The 14745-nt window shown below is 35.6% G+C and overlaps 1 long non-coding RNA gene across 1 annotated transcript; it reads left to right on the plus strand.

Moving 5' to 3' along the window:
* Window positions 1-7361: 7361 nt before the first annotated feature.
* Window positions 7362-9586, plus strand: LOC138896436 (uncharacterized). The gene is made up of 2 exons (XR_011409554.1): window positions 7362-9053; window positions 9271-9586. It is a non-coding gene; the product is annotated as an uncharacterized lncRNA (long non-coding RNA).
* Window positions 9587-14745: the final 5159 nt, after the last annotated feature.

The following is a 14745-nucleotide window of genomic DNA, read 5'->3' on the forward strand; positions in this document are numbered from 1 at the left end:
AACTCAACACAGGGGTTGGGTCCGTTTAGGACAGGTGTACCCAATTCAAAAGACAATCCTGATGCATTTAACGTGTTACTTGTGCACTTATTTGTGTAGACTTGCATGTTGACCATCTTCTAGAATAGAGAAAGAAAAACCAAGAGTGAGGAGAGGGAAACTTACTCGGTTCTGAAAAATCCTGAAACTCTGCCGAAAGTTTGAAAAAAAAGAAGAAGAGTCATTTAAAAAATAAACCAAATCTTTTCAAAAAAAAAACCAAAAAACAAAATCATGTTTTTCTGTTATGTCAACACCCACCGAACTACGCGGGTCTGATTCTCACCGAATGTGAGATATGTAGGCAAACTTCATCGGTTCCGGACCCCAATTTTCAAAAATCCAAAAAACTATTTTCCTTTAATTCCTTATTTAGAAGTTTTGTTTTTTGAGACCAAAAATCCAAAAATATTTTTTTCCTTTTTAAAAAAAAAGTCTTTCTCCCAAAATTAAAAAAAAACAAAAACAAAATCAAAATCCAAATAAATATTTTCTTTCTTTTGAAATTTACAAAAAAAAAATAATAATAAAATTCAAAAATATTTTCTTTGCTAGGAGATTTTGTCGGATTAATTGTATATAAAAAAGAAAGAGTTAGTTTATCTATTTTATTTCTGATCCACCGAACTACGCGGGTCTGATTCTCACCGGATGTGAGATACGTAGGCAAACCTCACCGGTTCCGGCCCCCAATTTTCAAAAATCCAAAAATATTTTCCTTTAATTCCCTTTTTAGAAGTGTTTCCTTAGAAAAATCCCAAATAAAAAAAAAAAATTAAAACCAAAAATATTTTCTTTCTTTTTAAAAGTCTTTCATTTGAAAAAGAAAATCATATCAAAATCCAAAAATATATTTTTTCTTTAGAAGTTTTTTTCTGTAGAAGTCTTTATTTTAAAAAATTCTCCAAAAAAAAAAAAATCAAATTCTGAAAATATTTTTTTTCTTCATTATAAGTCTTTATTTTGGAAATTAAAAAACAATTCAAAAAAAAAGAGTTAGTTTATTTTCTTTATTCCTGAACTACGTAATAATCTGATTCATGCGGCGTTATGATTCGTAGGCAATCCCATCGGATTCGATCATTGCCACTAAATAAATTGAGTGAAAAAACAATTGAGTGAAAAAAAGAAAAGAAAAAAGAAAAACGTGACTAAAATAATAAAGAAAAAAAAAGCGAAAAAAAGAAAATACAAAAATATTTTTAAATCCTAAAGAAAAAAGTGACTAAGTTGCATTTTAAATCCTAAAGAAAATATAATTTTATTTTTAATTTTTATAATTTTTAGATTTTAATTGCATAATTAATTGCATTTGTAAAACACTAAAATACCAAAAAATACATTAGTCTACATGCATTTGTTAGCTAATTGAATTAATTAATTGTAGAAAAATAGGTCATTAGGTTAATTTTGGAAATTAGTTGTAATTAGGAGTGTTAAATAAATTGATTAGTCTTGCAAAATACAAAGAAAGAAAAGAGAAGGCTATGAGGTCTCATTACAGCTTTAGGCCAGTGCTTCTAGTGGCCCATTTTCCTTCCATTCGTCCAAGCCCGCTACCTGCCGGCCCAATATCCCCCTTCATCTCTAAAATAGATCCTAATTTGCCCTCTCTCTCGCTAACCACAACAAAGAATGGGCGCACTCCCCCTTCCTTCATTCCCATAGAAGAACAGATCTTCTCCTCCAAAAGACGAACCCTAGCCACTGCCCCTGTTTACATTTTTCTCTCAAGAACGAGACTCTCTTCCATTTTTACAACCAAATCCTAGCTGTCCGCCTCCCCTTTGTCACTTTCTCACCTTCTCTCTCTCTCTCTCTCTCTCTCTCTCTCACACACACACACACACATACAAGCCTTGGGAGAACCAGCTCGAAGTTTACGGTTCAAAATACCAGATCTAAAAAATCAAAAGCTAAAAAATGGAAAGAAACACTGGAATTTTCAATTGAGCTTTGAAGAAGAACTGATTTCAAAGCTCGGTTTCTTTTTATTCTGGATTTCTGAAAGCTGTTTTTGGAGCCGTTGATTTTTGTCGATTTTCGCTAATTTGGTTATTTTTTCTGAAATTGCTGAGCTCCAACTTGCTGAATCTAGCCTTCATTTGGCTTTTCTTTGCTTCTAGATTTGACCCTTGTAAAATTAGGTATGTCCTCTGTAAACCTGAATTTTTCAGATTTGGTCTAATATGAAATTATGTTTTGATTTTAGTGATTATCTTATTTTGATTGGAATTTACTGTTTCGAGCCATTTCTGCATGAACTAAATGTCGTTCATTTACTCGCAATGTGTTGTAATTCTTGAATCTATACTTAATGATATGTATGAATTAGTCTGTGTGTCAATTTGATTTATATTCATCCCCACCATAATGCGTGTGAGAATAAATTGTTCAGCAACAGGAAGAGAGGTCCGTAATGTTGAAATTGACCTCATTGATCTGTACGTTTAGTTCTAGCATTTGATCCCATATTTTGATGAGAATCATGGTCTTTGATATCTCATATAATCCGTTTCCTTTAGTTTCTGCAGAAGATGTCTTTTTTTTTTGTTTGTTTAAAAGCCAATTGCTTGATTTTAACTTCAGGTAGACGTTAAGATTAGTTTCAATTTGCAACTTCTTAAATTTTGTAAAGATAAGATATTAGCAATTAACCAAGATATAATACAATCCATTTCATGAACAGTTTAGTGATTCAATCCATATCTCCCACACTCTTATTCCATAATCAATCACCTCACAACGAATTTCATACATAGGAAATGAACAACTCTAGAACATCTTAGCTTGCTTTAGGCGCGATTAATAAATTATCGTGGTTATGGGTATGATTCCCGTGGCATGGTCACGATACGTAAATCCCAATCTAAGTGCGCATTTCAAGCGACTTGACCACAATTTCGAATAATAATAAAAGAAACATGTTGTAAGTCGCGGGTGCGTTTCACGTGACACGATTTGCAATATGTACAAAAATAATGAGTGTACGACATCGCGACTTGTTCAAACAAATTCCATAAATATTAAAAGCAGTTAAAAAGTTAAAAATGCACAATAGGTTTTAAATATGTATTAAATCAGATAATTTGTCTAATTATTAATAGTTGAGCGATCGTGCTAGAACCACGAAATTCGAAAGTGCCTCATACCTTCTCCCGGGTTAACAGAATTTCTTACCCGATCTTCTGTGTTCGCGGACCATAAATGGAGTCAATTTTCCTCAATTTGGGATTTAAAAATAAACCGGTGACTTGGAAAACTATAAATTATTCCAAGTGGCGACTCTGAACTAAATAAATAATTTTATTTTAAATAATGTCACTTAAATTGGAAAAATTTCCCTATCCCCTCGGGAAAAAGGAGGTGTGATAGCTCTGGCGACTCTACTGGGGACAGGAACCCAGAATCTCTGGTTAAGGGTTCAGAATTCGAGCTTAAAATAGTTGTTATGATTGGCTTTCATGATTGTCTGATTTTTACGTGTTTGAGCCTAATATGCTAAATGCCATTTTTTTACCGCTTTGATATTGCGTGAACTGTATATAAAACTGTTACGACACCCTTCTTCTCTCTGAGTCTTCTAAATCTTCTGGGAAGCGTGCGCTTCGCGTGGCTTCTTTTCTGTTAGAGTCATACCCCTAATTTTAGAACGAGGATCGGATAAGTTGCAAAGCCGGTGAAGCTTCTGTATTCCCAGTACGCTGGCCCCCCTCGGCTCGAGTTATCCACTCGGGTAAGCCAAGTTTAGAATAATACACCCTAGGGTACAAACCTAGAATAACATAACCTCATGTCGGATCCCTAGTAGGTACGTTTGTTTGCATCACGTGCATTTTGACTTAGGGGACTCAACATAGGGTTTGGGTCCGTCTAGGACAGGTGTACCCAAATTAAAAAAACTATCCTGATGGATCTTACTTGCTACTTGCACAGTTGTTTGTTTCGGCTTGCATGTTGACTGGCTTCTAGAATAGGGAAAGAAAATAAAATAAAAAACAAAAAACAAGAGTGAGGTAGGTATTTGAAATTCGAAACTCTGCCAAAACTTTGAAATAAAAAAGAGAAAAGAAAATAAGCCAATATTTTCAAAAAGTCATGTTTCCCTGTTCCGTCAAAACTGGCAGAACTACACGGGTCTGATTCTCACCGGATGTGAGATATGTAGGCAAACCTCATCGGTTCCGACCCACAATTTTCAAAAACAAAATTCAAAAATATTTTCCTTTACTTCCTTCTTTAGAAAGTCTTTCTTTTGGACCCCAATTTTTAAAAAAAATACAAAAACATTTTCGTTTTAATTTCTTCTCAAAATCCAAAAATATTTTCATTCTTCTTTCGAAAATTGAAAAGAAAATTAAAGATTCAAAAATATTTTCTTTTTTTTTCTTTTGAAGTATTTCTTTCATAAAATAAAACTTTATAAATCCAAAAATATTTCCTTTCTTATTTAGAAGTTTTTCTTTCGAAATTCCGGAAAAAAAAATCGAAATTCAAAAAAAATATTTTCTTTCTTCTTTAGAAGTCTTTCTTTTCAAAAATACAAAAAAAAAAAAAACAAATCGAAATCCAAAAATATTTTCTTTCTTCTTTATAAGTCTTTCTTTTGGAAATTAGAAACAAAAAAGAGAGTTAGTTTATTTCCTTTATTCTTGATCTTTCCGAACTACGCACGATCTGATTCATGTTCCCACATGATGCGTAGGCAACCCACATCAGGTTCGATCGACCAAAAAATAAATGAAAAATGAAATGAAATGAAAATGAAAAAAAATAAAATAAAAAATAAAGATCATAATAAGGACCGACTGAGTCTATTCTAACGTGTCTCTTATTTTGAATCATAGAAGAAAGTTTGTGGTGGTCGGTTTGTGGCAAGCTGGCAACACAAAATCCAAAGAAAAAATGTCATTGACAACTGACATTGAAGCTGTTACGAGTGGTCAAGAGACTCGGGGTCAGAGGGTTCAACAAGAGTCTACTGTGGTTGAGAAAAATAGAATACCGAAACAGCAAATGACTGAAATGTGTCAAGCATCGGCCAATGGTCAAGGACCACCCCTTTCTCATGTTTTCCCAAAATTCACAACCATCTCGACTATTACCACTCGTGTCTCATTGTCTGATCGATCCTATCCATTTGGGTTCAGTCTTTATCCCAACTGTACGACTACAACTGGAACTTTTGGTGCGCGCTCCCAAAGTGTTCCATTGACAACCAATCAGACAATCACTGCTGTTATGCCCGTTTTCACTATCCCACAGCCAACAGTGGTACAAAAGAAAAGTCATGAGTCACAATTTGCTACCCAGCAAGAACAATACCATTCTCCTGAGTACCACTCGTACCTATTTGTTCTTCCTTCAAAGATTGAGAAGCCTACCCGAAAGATGGCACAAGAAGAAATGACCCAAAGAGTGAAAAGCTTAGAACAAAAGTTGAAAATCATGCAAGGGTCGGCAGGTCAGAAGAGTATTGCCTTCAAGGATCTATGTATGTTCCCCGGTATTCGTTTGCCACTTGGTTTCAAGACTCCCAAATTTGAAAAGTATGATGGACACGGAGACCCCATAGCCCACCTGAAAAAGTGTTGCAATCAAATAAGAGGTGTGGAGGGAAAAGAACAACTAGTAATGGCTTATTTCGGGGAAAGCCTGACAGGGGTAGCCTCTGAATGGTTTATGGATCAAGAAACCTCTCACTGGCATGTCTGGGATGACATGGCCCAGGCCTTTGTCAAACAGTTCCAATACAACATCGATATCGCCCCATACCGCAATTCCCTTTCAAACCTGAAGAAGAAACCAACTGAAAGTTTCAGGGAATATGCCATTAAATGGAGAGAGCAAGCGGCTAGAGTTAAGCCACCCATGGATGACCACGAGTTAATCAATGTCTTCCTTCTGGCTCAAGAGCCAGATTATTTTCAAAACATGATGTCCGCAATGGGCAAATCCTTCTCGGAAGCAATCAAAATTGGGGAAATGGTTGAGATTAAGACAAGCAAAATTATAAGGCACAATGTTGAAAGTTGTCGGGATTTGAAAAGAGAAATAGAAAGGATGATCCAGGAAAAACTGATTGTGATCCAAGATAATGACACCCAGAATATCACGCAGAATCCTTTACATGCACATGATGATGCACACTTTGTAGGGATGATGTGTGGTGACATGGAGTATGAGAATCCTCTCGGGAACTTGCCGACTGAAATTGGAGAAGGCCATGGTGATTCTGATGAGCATATTTGTGGCTAAATGTCAAGCTTAGCAATTGAAAAGTCATTCCCTCCTCACTAGGAAGGAATCTTGGTAGCTTGTTTTGATGTTTTTCCTATTATCTGGGTTATTCCAGGGTATGATCCAGATTTTATTTGTTTTATTGAGTCAAACCCTTCTATCCCTCTATTTTGTTTGTGTGAGTCTTGTCTGTCCGTTTTGTTGCTATTTTCATTAGCCGGGTTATTTTAGGGTTGTAACTCGAATTTTAGGTTGTTTGTCTTGTTTTTTACTCAATGAAATACAGTTTGTCCTTTTGTGTCATTCCATGCTTAGTTCTTTTCCCGCTAGTTTTAGTGATATGACATGCATGCAGAATTTTTGGCCAGATCTTAGAAAACTGATTTAAGCTTGAATTGGATAAATGAGAAAAAAGAACTTTTGAGGATGAATAAAGAGTTGAAACACTTTTGAATAAGCTCGAATAAAATGACCCGTGGAGGTTAATGATCTTTACCTTCAAATCATTGTGAAGGTCGGGTTTGAGGAAGAATCAATTGAAGTTTATTGGAAAGTTCGACATTAATGGGTGAAAAGTGTCTTCCGACCACGACACACCAAGAAGACAGGCATGTTCATCAATACTGTGTCGCGAAAGGAAACCATGATTGGCACTCTAGAGCTAGGAGGCCCTTGTTTTGCTACCCAAATACTTTATACCCTTTATTACACCTTTTGAGCCTGTGTTATTTTCTTTGATCATCCTCTTTTGGAATCAAGTTTAGAGTCAAAAGTCAAAAAATAAAAAAATAAAAAAGAAAAGCCCATGCTCCCAAAGTACAAACTGGGGAAACTCTTAAAAAGTTCAAGTGAAAAAGAAAAAGAAAAAAGAACATTCGAAGGTCCATGCCCCTAGAAAATAGAAGCTGGGGTAGTTTGTTTTGAAAAAAAAAAAAGAGAAGAAAGAAGGAAAAAATGAGAAAAAAAAGAAAGAAAAAGAAAAAGAAAAAGAAAAAGAAAAAGAAAGAAAGATGAATTTTTTTTTAGTTAGGTCAGATGTTTGAACTACGTTAGACTTGATTCCTTTAAAAAAGGGATAACTAGGCAGCCTTATACGGTTCGGTCCAACCAAATAAGAGTAAAAAAAAAATTCCAAAAAATTCCCGATATCTGAAACTGGGGCAAAGATTTTATTTCACTTTTGAAAGAGTCGATTCCAAGAGTTGTAAGTCTACAGCCCCTTATTTTGAGTCTACTTTGAGCCTTTATGTCAACCATTCTTTCCAACCCTATCCAAAAAACCTTTCAAAAAAGACCTCCTGATATGCCTTCAAGAATGCCAAGAGAAGCATGCAATGAGCAAAAGTTGTCACGCGACATAGAACACTGTTAAGTTGCCCACTCAAGAAAGCAAAAGAAAAAAAAGAAAAGAAAAGAGAGAGTCTTACTAGTGAAAACCCTCACGGGCACTGTAAGGCGACGGTAAGAAGAGATAAATAAATGAGAGAGGCTTGTTGGTGAAAATCCCTCGGGGCACTACTTGTCGAAAGTGAGTCGTGAAGCTGATGCAAAGGATTGGCACGAACAAGCCCGGCTTCAAAGTCAGAAGAATGGTAAAAAGGAAGATTTGGTCAGTTTGATAGATCAGACTGTTAAGTTCAAAATGCATGTCATGATCATTAAGGCTAAAAACTCTTCCTTCTGTCCTTCCGACATGGGTATTTCTTGTTAATCTTGTTTCTTTGCATCATTGTGTCCTTCACTCTGAGTCAGTCCTTGTCAAAACAAGCAAGAAAAGATTTCAAAATCTGTTACCAGCTTTTCAGTTGTACAAAGTAAATTTGGCCAGCACACTTAGTCATTACTGTCAACATGCCTTGAGGGTTCATGAAAATGTTTGCCCCTAAAAGACTCTTGTCAACCTACTGGGCGCAAGCAAAGATAATTGGTGATTCTCTCTCACAGACAAATTGCTCAAAAAGCAGAAAGACATTCAAGATATAGAAAAGGTCACCTAAGCAAAAATCTCCAGTTGGGATAAGGCTGATTGAGCCACAAATACAAATAGTACTGGGTGTGAAATGATCAAGGTTGATGTAAAGCAAAAAGTCTCTTGAAACTGACTCAAGCTGATTGAGCAAAAGCCAAGCTGCCCAAGACTCAAGGCCACAAACCGACCACCACTTTTAAAACTGACAAAATTTTCTTTGTTTGAAACAGGAACAAACCAGTGCAAGGAATTTGGGTTTCAGAAAAAAAAAAGAGAAGAAAAGAAATAAAAAGAAAAAAGAAGAGAAGAGCCGACAAAGGTAAGTTTCTCAAATCTTTGCCTTTATCTGTCTTGCTAGTGTGCATAAATGTTGCCATTGCTCTTCACATTTTTCCTCCTAGGATAAAAAGTCCTAGTCTGATGGATTTTCTCCCAATAAAAATCTTAGTCTGATGAATTTTTCTCCTAAGAGAGAAGACCTAGTCTGATGAACTTTCTCCTAGGATTGAAGTCTTAGTCTGATGAATCATTCTCCTAAGATAGAAAACCTAGTCTGATGAATTTTCTCTTAGGATAGAAATCTTAGTCTGATGAATCTTTCTCCTAAGATAACAAAAAAGGGACCTAGTCTGATGAATTTTCTCATAGGATCAAAATCTTAGTCTGATTAATCTTTCTCCTAAGATAGAAAACCTAGTCTGATGAATTTTCTCCTAGGATAGAAATCTTAGTCCGATGAATCTTTCTCCTAAGATAACAAAAAAAGACCTAGTCTGATGAACTTTCTCCTAGGATCGAAGTCTTAGTTTGATGAATCATTCTCCTAGGATAAATGTCTTAGTTTGATGAATCTTTCTCCTAAGATAATAAAAAAGAGACCTAGTCTGATGAATTTTCTCCTAGCATCGAAATCTTAGTCTGATGAATTTTTCTCCTAAGATAGAAGACCTAGTCTGATGAACTTTCTCCTAGGATCAAAATCTTAATCTGATGAATCTTTCTCCTAAGATACCAAAAAAAAGAGAGACTTAGTCTGATGAATTTTCTCCTAGAATCAAAATCTTAGTCTGATGAATCTTTCTCCTAAGATACCAAAAAAAAAAAAAAAGATACCTAGTCTGATGAATTTTCTCCTAGGATCAAAATCTTAGTCTGATAAATCTTTCTCCTAAGAAAAAAAAAAAAAGAGGACCTAATCTGATGAATTTTCTCCTAGGATCAAAATCTTAGTCTGATGAATCTTTCTCCTAAGATAGAAGACCTAGTCTGATGAACTTTCTTCTAGGATCAAAATCTTAGTCTGATGAATCTTTCTCCTAAGATACCATAAAAAAAAGACCTAGTCTGATGAATTTTCTCCTAGGATAATAAGTAGGGAAGTTTGGATTAAAAAAGGAAGGTCAATTTTTAGTTTTCTTAAGTTATCAATCTTTAGTTTTCTTGAAATCAGGGGTCCCGCCTGGAGAATAGAGTCAGCTTTTAGTTTAGTCAAGCTTAGTTTATAGTTTTCCGCAAGCTCAATCTCAAATTTAGGAGACGCACTTCCTAGTTTGGGTTTTTCAAATTTTTATTTCTTTAGGAGACGCACATCCTAGTTGAGTCTTCAATTTTACTCTCATCAATAACATAGGTAATTTATAGTTCAGCTAATAACTCACAAATCTTCCTAGTGTAATCTGGGGCAGAAAAAGTTTCTTTTGTTGTTTCCGTTTTGCTGTAGTAGCAGGCGCCCACCTGGAGAATGAGGGAATTTATTGTAAGTATTAAAACAGCAGGCGCCCACCTGGAGAACGAGGGAATTTATTTCAAGTTTTAAGTCAGCATCAGGCGCCCACTTGGAGAATGAGGGAATTTATTGCAAGTATTAAGTCAACAGCAGGCGCCCAACAGGAGAATGAGGGAATTTATTTCAAGTTTTAAGTCATCAGGCGCCCACCTGGAGAATGAGAGAATTTATTTCAAGTTTTAAGTCAGCATCAGGCGCCCACCTGGAGAATGAGGGAATTTGTTTCAATTTTCAAGTCATTAGCAGGCGCCCACCTGGAGAACGAGGGAATTCATTTCAAATTTCAAGTCAGTTGCAGGTGCCCACCTGAAGAACGAGGGAAGTCATTTCAGAATTTAATTCAAGTTAGAAGTAGCAGAAGCTCGCCTCAAGAATGCGAGCTGACAGTCCGAGATGACCAAAGGAAGAAGTCTCAATCCAGAATAAAAGAAAAAAAAGAAGAAGAGAAGTGAATCCAAAATGCAGAAGCCGATGAAAGATGTGAACTGCTCAAGACATGGCTGAAGTAATAAGCTTTGCATGTCCCGTCTTGATCCGAAAAGCTGAAGAAGAAAGAACTAGCACCTGCAGCTAGCAAGCATCAAGGTTCAAATCAAAAGTCCGCATGAAGAACCATTCAAGACTCAAGATCAAGCTTCAAAAGACTCATAGATAGGAATCTTGTAACTCGTAGCTGATAGGCTTAGTTAGTTTCTTTTTCATTTTGACTTTGTTGTAATAGGGAGCTCAGCAAGAAAGAGCAGCAACAGCGAAATCACAGCGTCTCAGTAGTCCCAACTAGCAAAACATCCAGAACTACACTGACCTGATTCCTTTATAGCCAAGGATATGTAGGCAACCTCCGAAGCAAGGTTTGGTCGAACTTTTCCAAAATGCTTCCCATGGAGTATCAAACGGGCAAAAATTGCTCGTAATTGCTCACTTTATCTTTGTCCAAAACTCTTCATGTTTTCGAGCAAAGAGGGGCAGCCGTGAGCACCTAATTTTTGCCCTAATATAAAATTACTCCTAAAAAATCCAAAAAAATAGCTTTAAATTATTTTTCTAAATTTTTACTTAGTTTGCTTTGTACGTATTCATGTTTGATGCATTTTTAAGTTGCATTTTAAATCCTAAAGAAAATACAAAATAGTTTTAATTTTTATATTTTTTATATTTTAATTGCATAATTAATTGCATTTGTAAAACACTAAAATACCAAAAAATACATTAGTCTACATGCATTTGTTAGCTAATTGAATTAGTTAATTGTAGAAAATAGGTCATTAGGTTAATTTTTCAAATTAGTTAGAATTAGGAGTGTTAAATAAATTGATTAGTCTTGCAAAATACAAAGAAGGAAAAGAGAAGGCTATGGGGTCTCATTACAGCTTTGAGCCAGGTGCTTCTAGTGGCCCATTTTCCTTCCATTCGTCCAAGCCCGCTACCTGCCGGCCCAATATTCCCCTTCATCTCTAAAATAGACCCTAATTTTTCCTCTCTCTCGCTAATTACAACAGAGAATGGGCGCACTCCCCCCTTCCTTCATTCCCATAGAAGAACGTATCTTCCCCTCCAAAAGACGAACCCTAGCCGCTGCCCCTGTTTACATTTTTCTCTCAAGAACGAGACTCCCCTCCATTTTTACAACCAAATCCTAGATGTCCGCCTCCCCTTTGTCACTTTCTCACCTTCTCACACACACACACACTCATACATGCCTTGGGAGAATTAGCTCGAAGTTTATGGTTCAAAATACTAGATCTAAAAAATCAAAAGCTAAAAAATGGAAAGAAACACTGGAATTTTCAATTGAGCTTTGAAGAACTGATTTCAAAGCTCGGTTTCTTTTTATTCTGGATTTCTGAAAGCTGTTTTTGGAGCCGTTGATTTTTGTCGATTTCTGCTGATTTGGTTATTTTTTCTGGCATTGCTGAGCTCCAACTTGCTGAATCTAGCCTTCATTTGGCTTTTCTTTGCTTCTAGATTTGACCCTTGTACAATTAGGTATGTCCTCTTTAAACCTGAATTTTTCAGATTTGGTCTAATATGAAATTATGTTTGACTTTAGTGATTATCTTATTTTGATTGGAATTTACTGTTTCGACCCATTTCTGCATGAACTAAATGTCGTTCATTTACTCGCAATGTGTTGTAATGCTTGAATCTATCCTTCATGATATGTATGAATTAGTCTGTGTATCAATTTGATTTATATTCATCCCCAACCTAATGCATGTGAGAATAAAATTGTTCACCAACAAGAAGAGAGGTCCGTAATGTTAAAATTGACCTCATTGATCTGTACGTTTAGTTCCAGCATTTGATCCCATATTTTGTTGAGCATCATGGTTTTTGATATTCCATATAATCCGTTTCCTTTAGTTTCTGCAAAAGATGTCTTTTTTTTTTGTTTAAAACCCAATTGCTTGATTTTAACTTCAAGTAGACGTTCAGATTAGTTTCAGTTTGCAACTTCTTAAATCCATGAACAGTCCATTTCATGAACAGTTTAGTGATTCAATCCATATCTCCCACACTCTTATTCCATAATCAATCACCTCACAACAGAATCTCAAATATAGGAAATGAACAACTCTAGAACATCTTAGCTTGCTTTAGGCGCGATTAATAAATTATCGTGGTCATAGGTACGGTTCCCGTGGCATGGTCACGATACGTAAATCCTAATTCAAGTGCGCGTTTCACGCGACTTGACCACAACTTCGAATAATAATAAAAGAAACATGTTGTAAGTCGCGGGTGCGTTTCACGTGACGCGATTTGCAATATGAACAAAAACAACGAGTGTGCGACATCGCGACTTGTTCAAATAAATTCCATAAATATTAAAAGCGGTTAAAAAGTTAAAAATGCACAATAGGTTTTAAATATGTATTAAATCAGATAATTTGGCCAATTATTAATAGTTGAGCGACCGTGCTAGAACCACAGATTTCGGGAGTGCCTCACACCTTCTCCCGGGTTAACATAATTCTTTACCCAGTCTTCTGTGTTCGCGGACCATAAATGGAGTTAATTTTCCTCGATTTGGGATTTAAAAATAAACTGGTGACTTGGGACACCATAAATTTTTCCAAGTGGCGACTCTGAACTAAATAAATAATCCCATTTCGAATAATATCACTTAAATTGGAAACACTCCCCTATCCCCTCGGAAAAAAGGAGGTGTGACAAGTGGCTCTGCTAGTGGTCGGAGCACCTTTCTTCATGTGCCAGTTGAGGTTCATTAATATATTGAAAGTTAAAGGTCCCAATCTATCTCTATCCATTTTATTTTATCTTTTGATTTTTAGATCTTACTTTTGTTTATGTTTGAATAATGTTTGGAGCGGTTTTCTGTTTACTTTATGCCTCTAAATAAGAGTTTTGTCTCTATTTGTTTAATGGAGAATAGCTCTTGACCATTTAGCTTATTTGTCTTGTTAGGAATATAACTAATTAACTACTCCCTCCGTTTCAATTTATGTGAACCTATTTTCTTTTTAGTCTGTGCCAAAAAGAATAACCTCTTTCCTTATTTGGAAACAATTTACCTTTATATAATAATTTATAACCACACAAAATATATATGCCTCATTTTAAACCACAAGTTCAAAAGTTTTCTCTCTTTTCTTAAACTCCGTGCCTAGTCAAATGGGTTCACATAAATTGAAATGGAGGGAGTACTAATTTTTAAGTTCATATTAGGTGTGCTCATGACATAATTTTCAGTGAAGTCGTTTATGAATTTTTGTGGGGTAGATGTATATTTTTGTTTTTATGAATGTGTAGTTGTATGTAGTAGGAAGGGGCTGTTTTGTTTGTTGAATTTGATATAAAACTAATTGAAATAAGTTTAAGGAGAAAATGAATAACGTTTGCAAACAAAGATTGAAAAGTAATGTTTGGACTCAAGGAAAAGGATTTGGGGCGTTGGGTGGATTCGCATGCGTAGTGCGATAGTTGACTTTTAATAAATTTCAAAATTAATTTTCTTCGAATGTAGTAATTTTCTCCAAAAGTAATAACGTACTAATAATCCTCGTCATGACTGCGGATTTGCTTGCGTAGCGCGGTTATGACAAAAAACAAATCAATAAAATTTATCTCGATCGCACATTCGCTTGCATGGTGCGGTTAGGACAATTTTATTCAAATCTTTCTTTAACAATTTTAATAAATAAAAATGGATAGGTAAAACATGGAAATCCAATAAAATACAATTTTATCCAAAATTAATTCAAACCAAGTTGTAGTCAATAAAGTGACCATGTTAGAACCACGTAACTCGGGAAATGCCTTACACCTTCTACCCGGTCAACAGAATTTCTTACCCAAATTTTGTTTTTGCAGACCAAAAATAATAGAGTCAAATATTCCTTTGACTATGGATTTAAATAAAAGGTTACTTGGAATACCCAAAAATCAATTCCAAGTGGCGACTCTGTAAATAAAATAATCCCTACTCAAATTTGTCACTTTAATTGGAAAAACTCTTTAACTCACAATCCATAACACACATTATCTTTTTTTGGGGGTAGAAAATGGAGAGGGGGAAGGGGTAGAGAAGGGGTGTGACAATAAGTTATAAGCCCGGTACAAGTCAACCTCCTGGCCGTTAGAGGCTGGGCTTGTGTCACGACCCGGAATTTCTACCGTCGGGACCGTGATGGCGCCTAACATTTCACTTGCTAGGCAAGCCAACGATAGAGATTATTAAGCCAAATTC

Source organism: Nicotiana tomentosiformis, chromosome 7 (genome assembly GCF_000390325.3).
Source record: "Nicotiana tomentosiformis chromosome 7, ASM39032v3, whole genome shotgun sequence".
Taxonomy (NCBI): Eukaryota; Viridiplantae; Streptophyta; class Magnoliopsida; order Solanales; family Solanaceae; genus Nicotiana; species Nicotiana tomentosiformis.